Source organism: Alosa sapidissima, chromosome 23, assembly GCF_018492685.1.
Source record: "Alosa sapidissima isolate fAloSap1 chromosome 23, fAloSap1.pri, whole genome shotgun sequence".
Taxonomy (NCBI): domain Eukaryota; kingdom Metazoa; phylum Chordata; class Actinopteri; order Clupeiformes; family Clupeidae; genus Alosa; species Alosa sapidissima.
Genome location: NC_055979.1, coordinates 18,109,757 through 18,121,476, shown reverse-complemented (window position 1 = coordinate 18,121,476; position 11,720 = coordinate 18,109,757). Strand labels below are relative to the sequence as shown.

The following is an 11,720-nucleotide window of genomic DNA, read 5'->3' as shown; positions in this document are numbered from 1 at the left end:
AGATGTTATTTCTAAAAGCGGAAAAAATATTGCGCCCTAAAGCAACTGAAATGGGCCAAAAGAAAAGAGAGATGAGATATTATACCAAAAAGATAATTTATTCAACAATAATGGGTCCAGTGGCTCACTGCAGGAGTAGCTTATTTTCTCTGGAGAACAAGGTGCTGATACTATTTAGTGTGCAGGCTTATTTAGTGTGCAGGTAACTCTTTGACTAACTCCATTTGCCTATACTCAGATATGACAAAATGCCATGTGAGTACTAATGATTACAGAAGCATGATTTTGTAAAAGTATTTTTTTGCCTTTTATTGTGATAGGACAGTTAAAGATTGACAGAAAGTGTGTAGGAGAGAGAGATGGGGTGGGATCTGTAAATGATCCAAGCCGGACTTGAACCTGGGTCCCCATGGGCATTTGGACCCATATGTGGTATGGGCGCTGTAGCCAGTTGCACCACAGCGCCCCCAGGAACATCATACAAGTTACAACTTAAACAAAAATTACAACTAACTAAAAACTACAACTAACTAAAAACTACAACCAAATAACAGCAGGTGGATTTCCCCTTTCACCTCTCCTCCTTTACAATGTTCACAGGGCCCGTCAGCAAGTACCACTGACTGACACACAATGTACAGTGGTTATATTTGGGACAGGAAATGGTTGGGCTTACCAAAGACCCTGATGTTCATGTTCTGCACTACAGAGGGAGATAAGAGGACAGCAGTATAAAGCCAAACCAACCAGTCACAGAACTGAACCCTGACCACTAAGTTGTGAGGTAAATTATTTCAGATTTTCAGTGATGTCAATAATCATGTTTTTGCCGCTTGGGGAAATGGGTAATGAGTAGCTGAAAGTAAACAAATTGGCCATACTGGAATACAAGCTATCTTCATTTTATTACTTTTAATTCAACATTTTTCTTCTTCTTTTCATTACGACCAGACAACCTCGGGAGGCATAAACATAATTAAAGAATTTCATATATTTTACAAGAAATGTCAGATGAATAGCGATCTGACTTCTTCTTCTTCTGACTTCTACGTCTTTGGCGTACTGTAGGCCCCTGCCAATAAATTGGCAAGCTGTGCGGAGGTCTCGGATCCTGCCAGCTGAGGAAGGCAGGGGCAAGGAGCCTACCCCCCAGCATAAGCTCAAGACAGGGACCAACTGGTGGCAGTGTGGTGAAGGTGGATGCGTTGAAGTCAGCGTACTGAAAGTTGCAGAGAGGTTAGAAGCAGAAGTTTTAAAATATGTGTCAACGTTCTGGTGATATGGCAATTAAATGAATGGTGTAGGCAGTGTGGCTTCCTAGTGCGGCTTTCTAGGTGTGATTGGTTAGGTACTGTAGAAGTGAATGAATGACAACTTGACTTCCTCGTAGTAGTTTCCACAAGGAGGCTTGACTGGCAAGTGTGTTGTGAAAGTTTTTCAAATGGCTCAGCAGCAGGTCCTGGGTCACTTCGGAAGACTGAATCCAGGGAAGGACCGGAGATCACAAATAATTTCACCAAGTTTCTAAGTGCCTACCTCAGCCACAAAGAGTGAAGAGAAATGCAATGGAGGCAAGTAGGTGGTAGGAAGGGAGTGGCACACCTGTGAAAAAGCATCATATCAAGTCATGTAAAAGGTCACATTGAAGGTCACATTACCCACTTTTTCGTGGATTTAGTCCTTGAGGTCTTAATAAAACATCTGTGTCATATTATGGTCTGAGCTAAACGAGGAAGCACTACAAGCACCGCACCGCAAACGGTTTTCATTCCTGTCTGAAAAGCCCTTTTCAGAGCACCTTGTGTATGTATCTATTTCAGTGCTTTTATGTATATAGTTTGGTCTATCTGGGATGGCTTCCAATGCAAAAACACAGAAAAAACAAAACACAGTTGTTTTGCACAGTGAGATGAGAATAAACTGTTCAGAACTTCCTGTCCTATACAAGATGCCAAAAAAGGTATAGACCAGAGAGGGTTCAAGCGGAGCTAGTAATCAAGGATCTTTGGTATAGACCAAAGATTCTAGAATCTTTGGTATAGACCCTTTCAAGAGAGTTCCATTATCAGCATCATAGTTGGCCCCACAAGACTTCCTTTTTAACATTCCATATGTTATCTTAATGCAGAGGAAGTAGATTGGGAACCAAATAGAACGTTCAAGCATTGTTTTTGTTTTTATTGTTGAAAGGGTCTATAGCTTTTTGAATGAAAGCACCTCCATTTTACTTATCTGCACCAAGTCTCTGCTCACAACTGAATAACAAAAAAATGTGTGAGATATTGCTTTTATGCTGTGAGCTCGGGACCCGTTGAAGCAAAGTCATTGAGCAATATGTTCTTGTTAGTAAACGAACAGGAACGAGATGCTCTGAAAAGGGCTGTTTAGGCAGGAAGGAAAATTGTGTTGTAGTGCTTCCTCTTTTAACTCAGACCATAGTATGGCACAGATGTTTTATTACTCTAAGACCTCAAGGACTAAATCCACGAAAAAGTGGGTAACATGACCTTTAACAAACATTCTACTCTCTGTTCCTGAAAAAAAAAATCCACAGTTCATAAATTGGACGACCATAAATGATGACAAATAGCTGTGAGTAACACCACTCAGGTTTTGTTTCCCTATACAGAATAAGCACTTTTTGTGTCCTGCATCCTTAAGGGGAATATAAGACAAGTTAACTTACCAAATGCTGAATTGGGAACGTCAATCACTGAACAGTTAACTTGAAAGAAAATATTATGCATAAGTTTAGCTACAACAACAACAACAACAACAACAACAACAACAATAACAAATCCATCTAAGGACCATAAAACGAGAGAACTTACAGTAACACATGGCATCATATGTCTCCTGTGTCAACAAAAACATACAGCATGTCCGATAAGAGGACTTTGAAACAGAAGGAAATTAAATTGTTAGGTAGTGAGGATCTGTACATCTTCTCAGGTGTAAATGCAGTCGGTTAACTTACCAATGCCTCATTGCATTGAGCCCAATACAGAACTGGGGACTGGCATGATGGTAGGATCATGAAGTCACGTTTGTTCTCTAAAACAACACCTCTCAGATATCCTCCATCTTGGGCAATATTGGTCCCCTGACAAATTTGAGATATGATTCAGATGTATGATGCATAGACAGGTAATCTTCATTAGCAATGTATGGTATCCCTTTACTTTAGATTTCTACATAAGTTACATGACACTGACATGACACTGTCATAACCTTAACACTAACCCTAACCCTGACAAAAACCGAATGACACTTGACAGAAGCGTTATGTCATAAATGTTTATCACTTGTTTATAATGTTTATGACACGTTCATTACATTGATTATGTAGATACCTTCAAGTAAAGTGTAACCCAATTTATTAAGTGAATTAAGGGAGGCCACTCACGTTGTAACTCCAGTCATAATCACATTCAGTAGAAGCATCCACCGGCAAAGACACATTGTATGAAGTTCTGCTGTCTGGTAAGACTTTTACTTGACAATTCAATCCCTCCACTGTCATATACATGAAATTGAATAAATAAAATGTAACTACAGTCATTCCTTTAAATAATCACAGCATTGTTATGGGGAAAAGCCAACACTGAACAGGAGAAGAGTCTAAATCAAATGAATGGCCAAAGCATTTGCTGTTGAAAACAATGAGAAATTGCTTTTATGATAATATAATACATATGTGACTATGATGTGGAGGTTTAAAAAGTAGTTTTGAGAATTTCAATTCTGACCTGAGAAATGCACAAAAGCAACTTTAAAAAACTGTAAAAGACAATAACCTACCTAGTTGATGTAACATAACCCATATGGCAAAGCATTTAATCACACATTTCAGTGAGTTCAACATGCTGCTACTGTATACCTATGCAGACTGAGTATACTGAAGTTCCTGAACTGTCCCTTTCTGTTCCTTTTTAGTGGGAACCACAATCTCTCCTTCTTGGTTGTGTTTCCGCTGTCACCACTGCAGTTTCGCAGCTGGGCCCTTGTGGGATTCTTCGCGTCTTCCTACCACTATGCGATTTGATTGACAGATTGTGAGAACAAGTAGCGATGGGCTGCGAACAATTTTCAGCCTATCACATTCCTCAATGCATTTTCAGTACCCTAGCTGGACTGCTTAATCTGTTGTTAGGGTGCAGTTTTGTCCAGTAGTCGATCTTGTAGTGGTTTATTTAATGCCATGATGCACACCTGACTCAGCCCAGCTGGAATGCTTGAAACAGCGAGACCTGTTGATTGGTCTCCATCCATGACCTCCTTCCATCGACAATAATAAAACTTCACTTTACTATGTGAAAATGTCCCTTGTGTGGAGGCCTCTGACAGCACAGGATTAGGTTAAACTCACAGTATTCACTGTGATTTATGACCACAACACTATCACCCTCTGTTCACCTGGAAATGCCTTGAGCTGCGAGGGACGTGCAAATTGGTAGTTTAACGCCGTATGAGCCCGTGGGAGACTCCGAGGCTTGTTAAAGATAGATTGTTTTCAGAAGGGGCCATGACACATTCAAATAAGCATGAAGGACATATATCTTTGAAAGTCTGCATACTGCAGTGCATGCTATGCTATGCATATCCCCTCTCTCCAAGTCTCGACTGGAGGGAGTCTTTCAAAACGCGCTCTCAATTTGCAAATCAACCATCATGTGCCTTGTACACACACACACACACACACACTCCATCACAAGCCATCTGCTTATGTAGTGAAACCATTACAGATGATTCAAAAAGCAGCAGCACGTCTAGTCTTTAATCAGCCAGGTAAGACACATAACTCCTCCTTCATTGGTGTCCTGTAGAAGCCAGAATTAAATTCAGATCCCTCACGCTGGGCTATAAGACACTTACTGGATCTTCACCTTGCTACATTAATTCCATGATCCAGCTCTATATCTATTCTCGCCCTCTGCTATCCTGATGAGCATCTGTTATGTCGGCCTTCCATCATAAGATTCCATAACTAAGAGGTCACAGTCAAGATGCTTTTTTCTGTGATTTCTCATTGGTGGAATGATTTACCTAATGTTCTTCGTCCGAGAGATCACTTTAGGATTGTTACTGTTATTATTCTGTTCAATTTCATTTTGTTTATACTGGTATTTTGATTTGCTATATGACTGGTTATATGACTTTACTGTCATACTGTACTTTAAACTTACATTTAATGTTAATGTAATGTTTATTGATGCCATTGTAAGTTACTGTGGACAAAAGCATCTACTAACAATTTTAAACATAAACATAACCATAAACAAACTGAGGAAAATATTACAGTCTCACTTTGATCTAACTTCTTGGCGCACTACTGGGCCGTGTGTATACCCCCCCCCCAAATAAATAAATAAATAAAAGTAATTTAATTTTAAACTCCAAGTGTGAGCTATCATGCAGATTTATCTGCTTGTAATGGTGCAGATTTAGCCGTGGGAGGTGATCATTTGAGCCTGGGCTGTGGTTAGGTTTGGGTTGAGGCGAGTGTGTCTGTGTGTGTGTGTGTGTGTGTGTGTGTGTGTGTGTGTGGTTTGTTGTCGGGGTGAGTGATAACCTCCACATTCCTCTCCGTCCCACAGGCCTGTTGCTCCACGGCCCCCTTGGCATCGGCCCAGTGCATGCTGGGATGTATTCTCCCGGCTGTGGTATGCGTGCTAATGTGGGTCTAATGCATCTGCTGATACCCTCATAATGCGCAGGACTCTGTGTGTGTGTGTGTGTGTGTGTGTGTGTGTGTGTGTGTTTAATGCATCTGTTGATACCCTCTTTATGCACAGGACTGGTATGCATGTGGGCGATTTGAGCAGAGGGGAAAGCCTGTAGATTCTTTGTTGAGTGTTTTTGGGCAGAGGAAGAGCATTTCACCTCAATGCGCAGGTTGGCTACCTCACGCTACAACATGCCACTTCAGTGCTTTGTGGCCATACTTGTGCAAGGAATCATTTTTATGCATACAGAAAAGTCCACAGTGAACATACAACCTCTTTCTGGATTTCCTTTAGGTCAGAGACAGAAGACACACAATTGGCCCACCCCCTTTGACCATGGCAGCTTAAGTCTGTGCATGTACACACCAGTTCTACAACAGGTGGCTAGTCTTACCACTTGACAAAGCTCAAGTCTTCCTTGCTCAGAGTGTGTGTTTGTGTTCAGAGCAGTTGTGGTAAGATGTTTCTGCTTTGTGTTCCCACAATATGATATCCCTCCTACGGATTTCAGAACTGACACACCCCTCCTGCCTGTTGAAAAGGTATTTTCTCTGATTTTATCCAAACAAGCCAATAAATCTGTCAGCACAGTGTGTTTGTGTGTGCATGTGTGTGTGTGTATATGTTTGTTTGTGTGTGCGTGTGTGTGTGTGTGTGTGTGTGCGTGTGTGTGTGTGTGTGTGGAAGTAGAGGACGGTGGGAACCTCCAGAGAGGTGGGAGGGAACGCCGCCGGAAGGACTGGAATCACGTTAATGTGCAGGGTGGGCCGTTAAACCTCAAACTTGACCTGAGCTGTCCAGGAAGAGCACGCAGTGGATGAGGTCACAACATTCTTCAGTCTCTGTTTGGTGACATCTTTAAGAAGCATTAGTTATGCTTTACGTATGCATTTCATGTATTTAAACGCAGAGACTTTTAAGACATTGTGTTTCAATTGACCCAATATTGCAAAAACGAAGAGCAGGAAACAAAGCAATGTGATGCAAGAATATTGCTAATATTTAATTGTTATTGCTAATATCTAAATTATTCTTTCTACTGTTATAACGTTACTGCTACTACATTGCACATATCTGTACATGTCTTAGAAGAACACACAAGTGCACGAATCAAGTGTAGAGTACTTACAGTGTAGTTACTCACACAACGTGCAGGTGTCATATTTGCTGTCTTTTGTTGTCTCTGTCTGCCTGAAGATGCTTTTAACACGCAAAGCCGACGGTGCTAAAGGAAAGCACCCCTGTTTGCACACATTATTTGTTGTTTTAGTTTGCACCACAATGTGCTTCCCAGACTCCCATTCATGCTGTGGGGACCAATCGGACTTATGAACTGGCTCCGATCCTCTGTGCATACGTGTCCCTACGGCTTTGTGTAGGCCAGTAGTGTATGTGCTTTTATATGGGCAAAGACTCCCCCTTACAAAAAAAGAACTATAGGAATTGTATAGTACTTTGGTTTAAAATATTAAATTAATCTTATAGGAATACTATAGTATTTATTTACTGTATATAAAAGTACTATAAAACTGTACTATAGTTATTTTTCGTTAGGGCCATTTTGACACATTTCTGACGTTTACTCTCCCATAGGGTGTACCCTCCCGGGAGTCTGCCGGTTCTGAATGTGATGAGTCGAATCAGTGGACCCGAGCCAGTCGGGGCTCCGTGCCGGTTCTGACCTCCTGGCCCCTGTCAGTGTGAACCCACTGGGCAAACAGCAGTGGCGTGGACCCGTCCAAGAGCGGGCCTCTCGTTCTGTCATCTCAACAATCACATTGCAGGACTGTGTCTCCACGTACAGTAGTCTGGCTGGAGAAGTGTGAAGAATTTTCCGGAATGTTAAGTATGGCTTTTTTTGTTGTTGTTGCGTGAAAAGCTTTTGATATTTGGCAGTCTCCACCCCTATAATGAATAATTATAGTTCGTCATGAAAGGATCAAGTCACCTTAACTCACCCTAAGTCACTCATAAGTCTGTTGAAGTCATTGTAAATGTATCAGCATTTTAGAATTCTTTCATTTAGAAGGTCTTATCTAAAGGTGTATTTGTCTGCTGTCGCTTTCCAGGAAGACCATCACCGTTTCACTGGCTGTGGCGCCCAGACGTGAACTGGGTAAATCAAATAGTGTCAACTACCACAACAACAGGTTTCCTGCCGACACCACTGGATATCTCTCCCCTTCTTCTATGAGTGGCCATTGAGGTCATGCAAGTATAGAACTAGTGGGTGTGGTGGATCAGCGATACCATCACCAACTGACAATTGGTCGACGACCCAGGTTTGATTCCCGTCGGTTCAAGTCCGTGTTGCTTTGTATGAAAGCGTCTGCTAAATAACGGTCAACTTTAACTTTTAACTTTAAGTTGCTTTATCCAGTCAGGTTTGAATAAGAGATTGTTTTACTGAATCATCCATTAATCATTAGTAAATTACCTAATCATCAGATTCTGTGTTTGATTTTCTGGCTCATTCTCACATCTTCATGTACCTGCAGGTGTGACATCACTTCCTTTGACACCTGGGGCAGTTGTGGCCCACTGGTTAGCACTCTGGACTTGTAACCGGAGGGTTGCCGGTTCGAGCCCCGACAGGTGGGCCACGGCTGAAGTGCCCTTGAGCAAGGCACCTAACCCCTCACTGCTCCCCGAGCGCCGCTGTTGTTGCAGGCAGCTCACTGCACCGGGATTAGTGTGTGCTTCACTTCACTGTGTGCTGTGTGTGTTTCACTAATTCACGGATTGGGTTAAATGCAGAGACCAAATTTCCCTCACGGGATCAAAAGAGTATATATACTTATACTTATACCTCTGATAACAAACAACGAAAGTGGGGATGAACATATATTTAAACATGTATAGTATTTAAACATGTGACATGGATTTAAATGCTGCACATGAATAGAATTATATTCTTGTCAGCTAAGGTAATACTTAATGGAATATGTAATGGAGGTTTTTTATGTCCATTTCAGAGGAGAAGAAGGTAATACTCATCTAATGGAAGCTGTTTAAGCATGTTTTAAAGAGAATAAGCTCATATTCACCTCAGATGTTTTTTAAGCATGTTTTAGTGGAATAAGGTAATATTCCTACACACATACACTCACACACACACACACACACACACACACACACACACACACACATACACACACACACACAAACGCACCATCTGCATCTTGCTGAGGCATGTAGTGAGGGCAAGGTGGGTTAAGTGGCAGCGCCAGCCAATCACACGCAAACAGTTCGAACTCCGCACTGCAGCATACCGTACTTCATCTGTTGCATCATGGGATGCCGGCGAGGCGCTGTGGAAGACCGGTGCTAGCATTTTTCCATCTCGACTGCGTGCCACGACCCTGTCAGTGCCAGGCCTGCACTGGTCAGGGTTATTATGAAGGTATATTGGGTGCAAAAGTGGCGAGCACATTTAACTGCAGATTTTGCATGTGCACACTAAAGTCATAAATGTGTAACAGTAAAGTTGAAGTTGTACATATTTTTTTATATCTTGTTAACACAAAATAGGGGCTACGGGTTCACAAATTTTTACAGGTACACAAATCCTATCCTGTGAGTCACAACTTTCAAGAGTCGATCGAGAAAACAAGGCGGCCGGATCTGGATCCTGGATCGTGCTCAGACTAATTGCCAGATCCGGCCGCCTTGTTTTCTCGATCGATTTGCTCGACGTGCACACATACAAATCTTTTTGCTCCTATTATATCACCTAGCCAGGAGCAAAAGTATCGTCACTCGTAGAAGCAGATTCGAGCACTTGTATCAATTGACTTCAATAGTCGTGCAAGAAAATCAAAGTGATCTGTAGAATTTTATTAATGAGAAATTATTTCACACTTCGGATGCATTAGTTCACATTTGGGTTTACAAATGCACGAATGTTGTGCATGTTCTCAGATTATGAAACACGGATGTGCAAATGTGTTTCGCACCAACTGCGCTGCAACGATTGGAGCAAAAGTGTCGAGTGCATGACTCTTGAAAGTTGTGACTCACAGGATAGGATTTGTGTACTTGTAAAAAGGATTTGTGAACCCGTAGCCCCTATTTTGTGTTAACAAGATATGTACAACTGAAAAAAACTGAACAAAAATGTACAACTTCAACTTTACTGTTACACATTTATGACATTTATGACAGTGTGCACATGCAAAATCTGCAGTTAAATGTGCTCGCCACTTTTGCACCCAAAATACCTTCATAGGTTATAACCCTGTATGTACTGGTCAGGGTTATAACCCTGTATGCCGCACCTGTAGAGCTAGTGTTTTAAGCCATTTCCATGCCTGTAGTGGTCGTGGTCAGTGTTATAACCCTGTAGTGATTAATGCCATTTCCATGCATGTAGTGCTCGTGGTCAGTGTTATAACCCTGTAGTGATTTATGCAATGTCTTTACTGGTCAGTGTTATAACCCTGTAGTAGTGATTTATGCTGAGTCCTGCAGGGATTTAATCTACGCCTGTCCCTGTAGCCCTGCAGTGATTTATTCAGTGCCTGTAGTGGCCATTGCTATCTCCCCTGCAGTGATCACCATACTCCTGCGGTAATCAGTGGCGGTGCCCAGCTGTAACGCTCAGCTCAAGATTAGCGTACTGAGGAGGGTCAGTCTGGGTTAAGAGCCCTAATCTGACGTGCTGTGGGGACCCAGGGATGTGTGAGGGATGAGGTGTGGAGTAGAGGGCTTTCTAGGGCAGCCGCATGGCTACGACTGCACATAGGCTACATCCACACTACACTCTTAAAATGAATGTGTTATCCCTATCTGGACACAGAGAAGGTGTGTTGTTTTCAACACATTCGTTTTAAGAGTGTATACTCATACTATACTCATTTACTAAAACATTGTTTCAATTTAACTCCATTCTCCATCCACGCAGCCCATTTTAAGAGCCCTGATCTGTCTGATAATAACGTGCTGTGAGCACCCAGACATGAAGCGAGGAGTAGAGGGCTTTCTTTGACCGCAGCATGGTTATGACAGTATATTATAACCCCGTATGCAACGCCTCTAATGGTCCCTGTAGCCCTGCACAGCTGTAGTGACCAGTGAACAGTGAGAGTGCCAGTGATTCAGTACCAATTACCCAGTGTGTAATATGTAAATGTATCAGGTTTCTAGGCCAAGTATACTAGGAACGTATATAAGGACTTTGGTCTCTGCATTTATCCCATCTGTGAATTAGTGAACACACAGAGCACACAGTGAGGTGAAGCACACACTAACCCGGAGCAGTGAGCTGCCTTGCTACAGCAATGCTCGGGGAGCAGTGAGGGGTTAGGTGCCTTGCTCAAGAGCACTTCAGCCATTCCTACTGGTCGGGGATCGAACTGGCAACCATTCGGTTACAGGGCCAAAGCCCTAACCAGTAGGCCACGACTGCCCCGTATTTTTTGGGGCTCTGTGCCTTTATTGTGACAGCACAGTGAAGAGACAGACAGGAAAAGAGTGGGAGACAGAGACTTAGACCCAAATGTGATACGGGTGCAGTTGCACCACAGCGCCCCCAAGGGGTGATTGTGCTATTTGTTTTCATTTTCTCCAAATGTATCAACGTTGAGTTTGGACCCTGCAGAGAGTAATGTGTGTATTAATGTACGTAAAATTGTATATGGCTATCCCTGACAAACAAAATTCAGTCCGTAAATTCATATGTTCATGCTTAATTATTAGAGCTTTGACTTATTTGTTTATTTATAGGAGTGACTTATGTACGATATTGCTAATTAAAATCATGAATTTTATATAATCTAAAAAAGTAATTGATTACATTATGTGAGCATTCAGAAAGATTGTGATTTATTGATTCTGACCATTTAATTACAGTCCTTGGGTCTGACAGAGAGATACCGGTCAATTTACACACTCATAAATCAAAATGAGAACCAGTGTCAAATTACTGTCTACTACACAAATAAACACTCAAAAGCTCTCCAGACACACACAGACACACATACACACATGGACAAC

General features: G+C 42.0%; 1 long non-coding RNA gene across 1 annotated transcript; it reads right to left on the bottom strand.

The window, feature by feature from the left end:
• Positions 1–1,014: 1,014 nt before the first annotated feature.
• On the bottom strand, positions 1,015–3,492 carry LOC121698717. Its single transcript, XR_006026842.1, has 4 exons — positions 3,407–3,492; positions 2,832–3,103; positions 2,687–2,725; positions 1,015–1,602 (listed from the first exon to the last, which is right to left on the bottom strand). It is a non-coding gene; the product is annotated as an uncharacterized LOC121698717 (long non-coding RNA).
• Between the last annotated feature and the right edge of the window lie 8,228 nt (positions 3,493–11,720).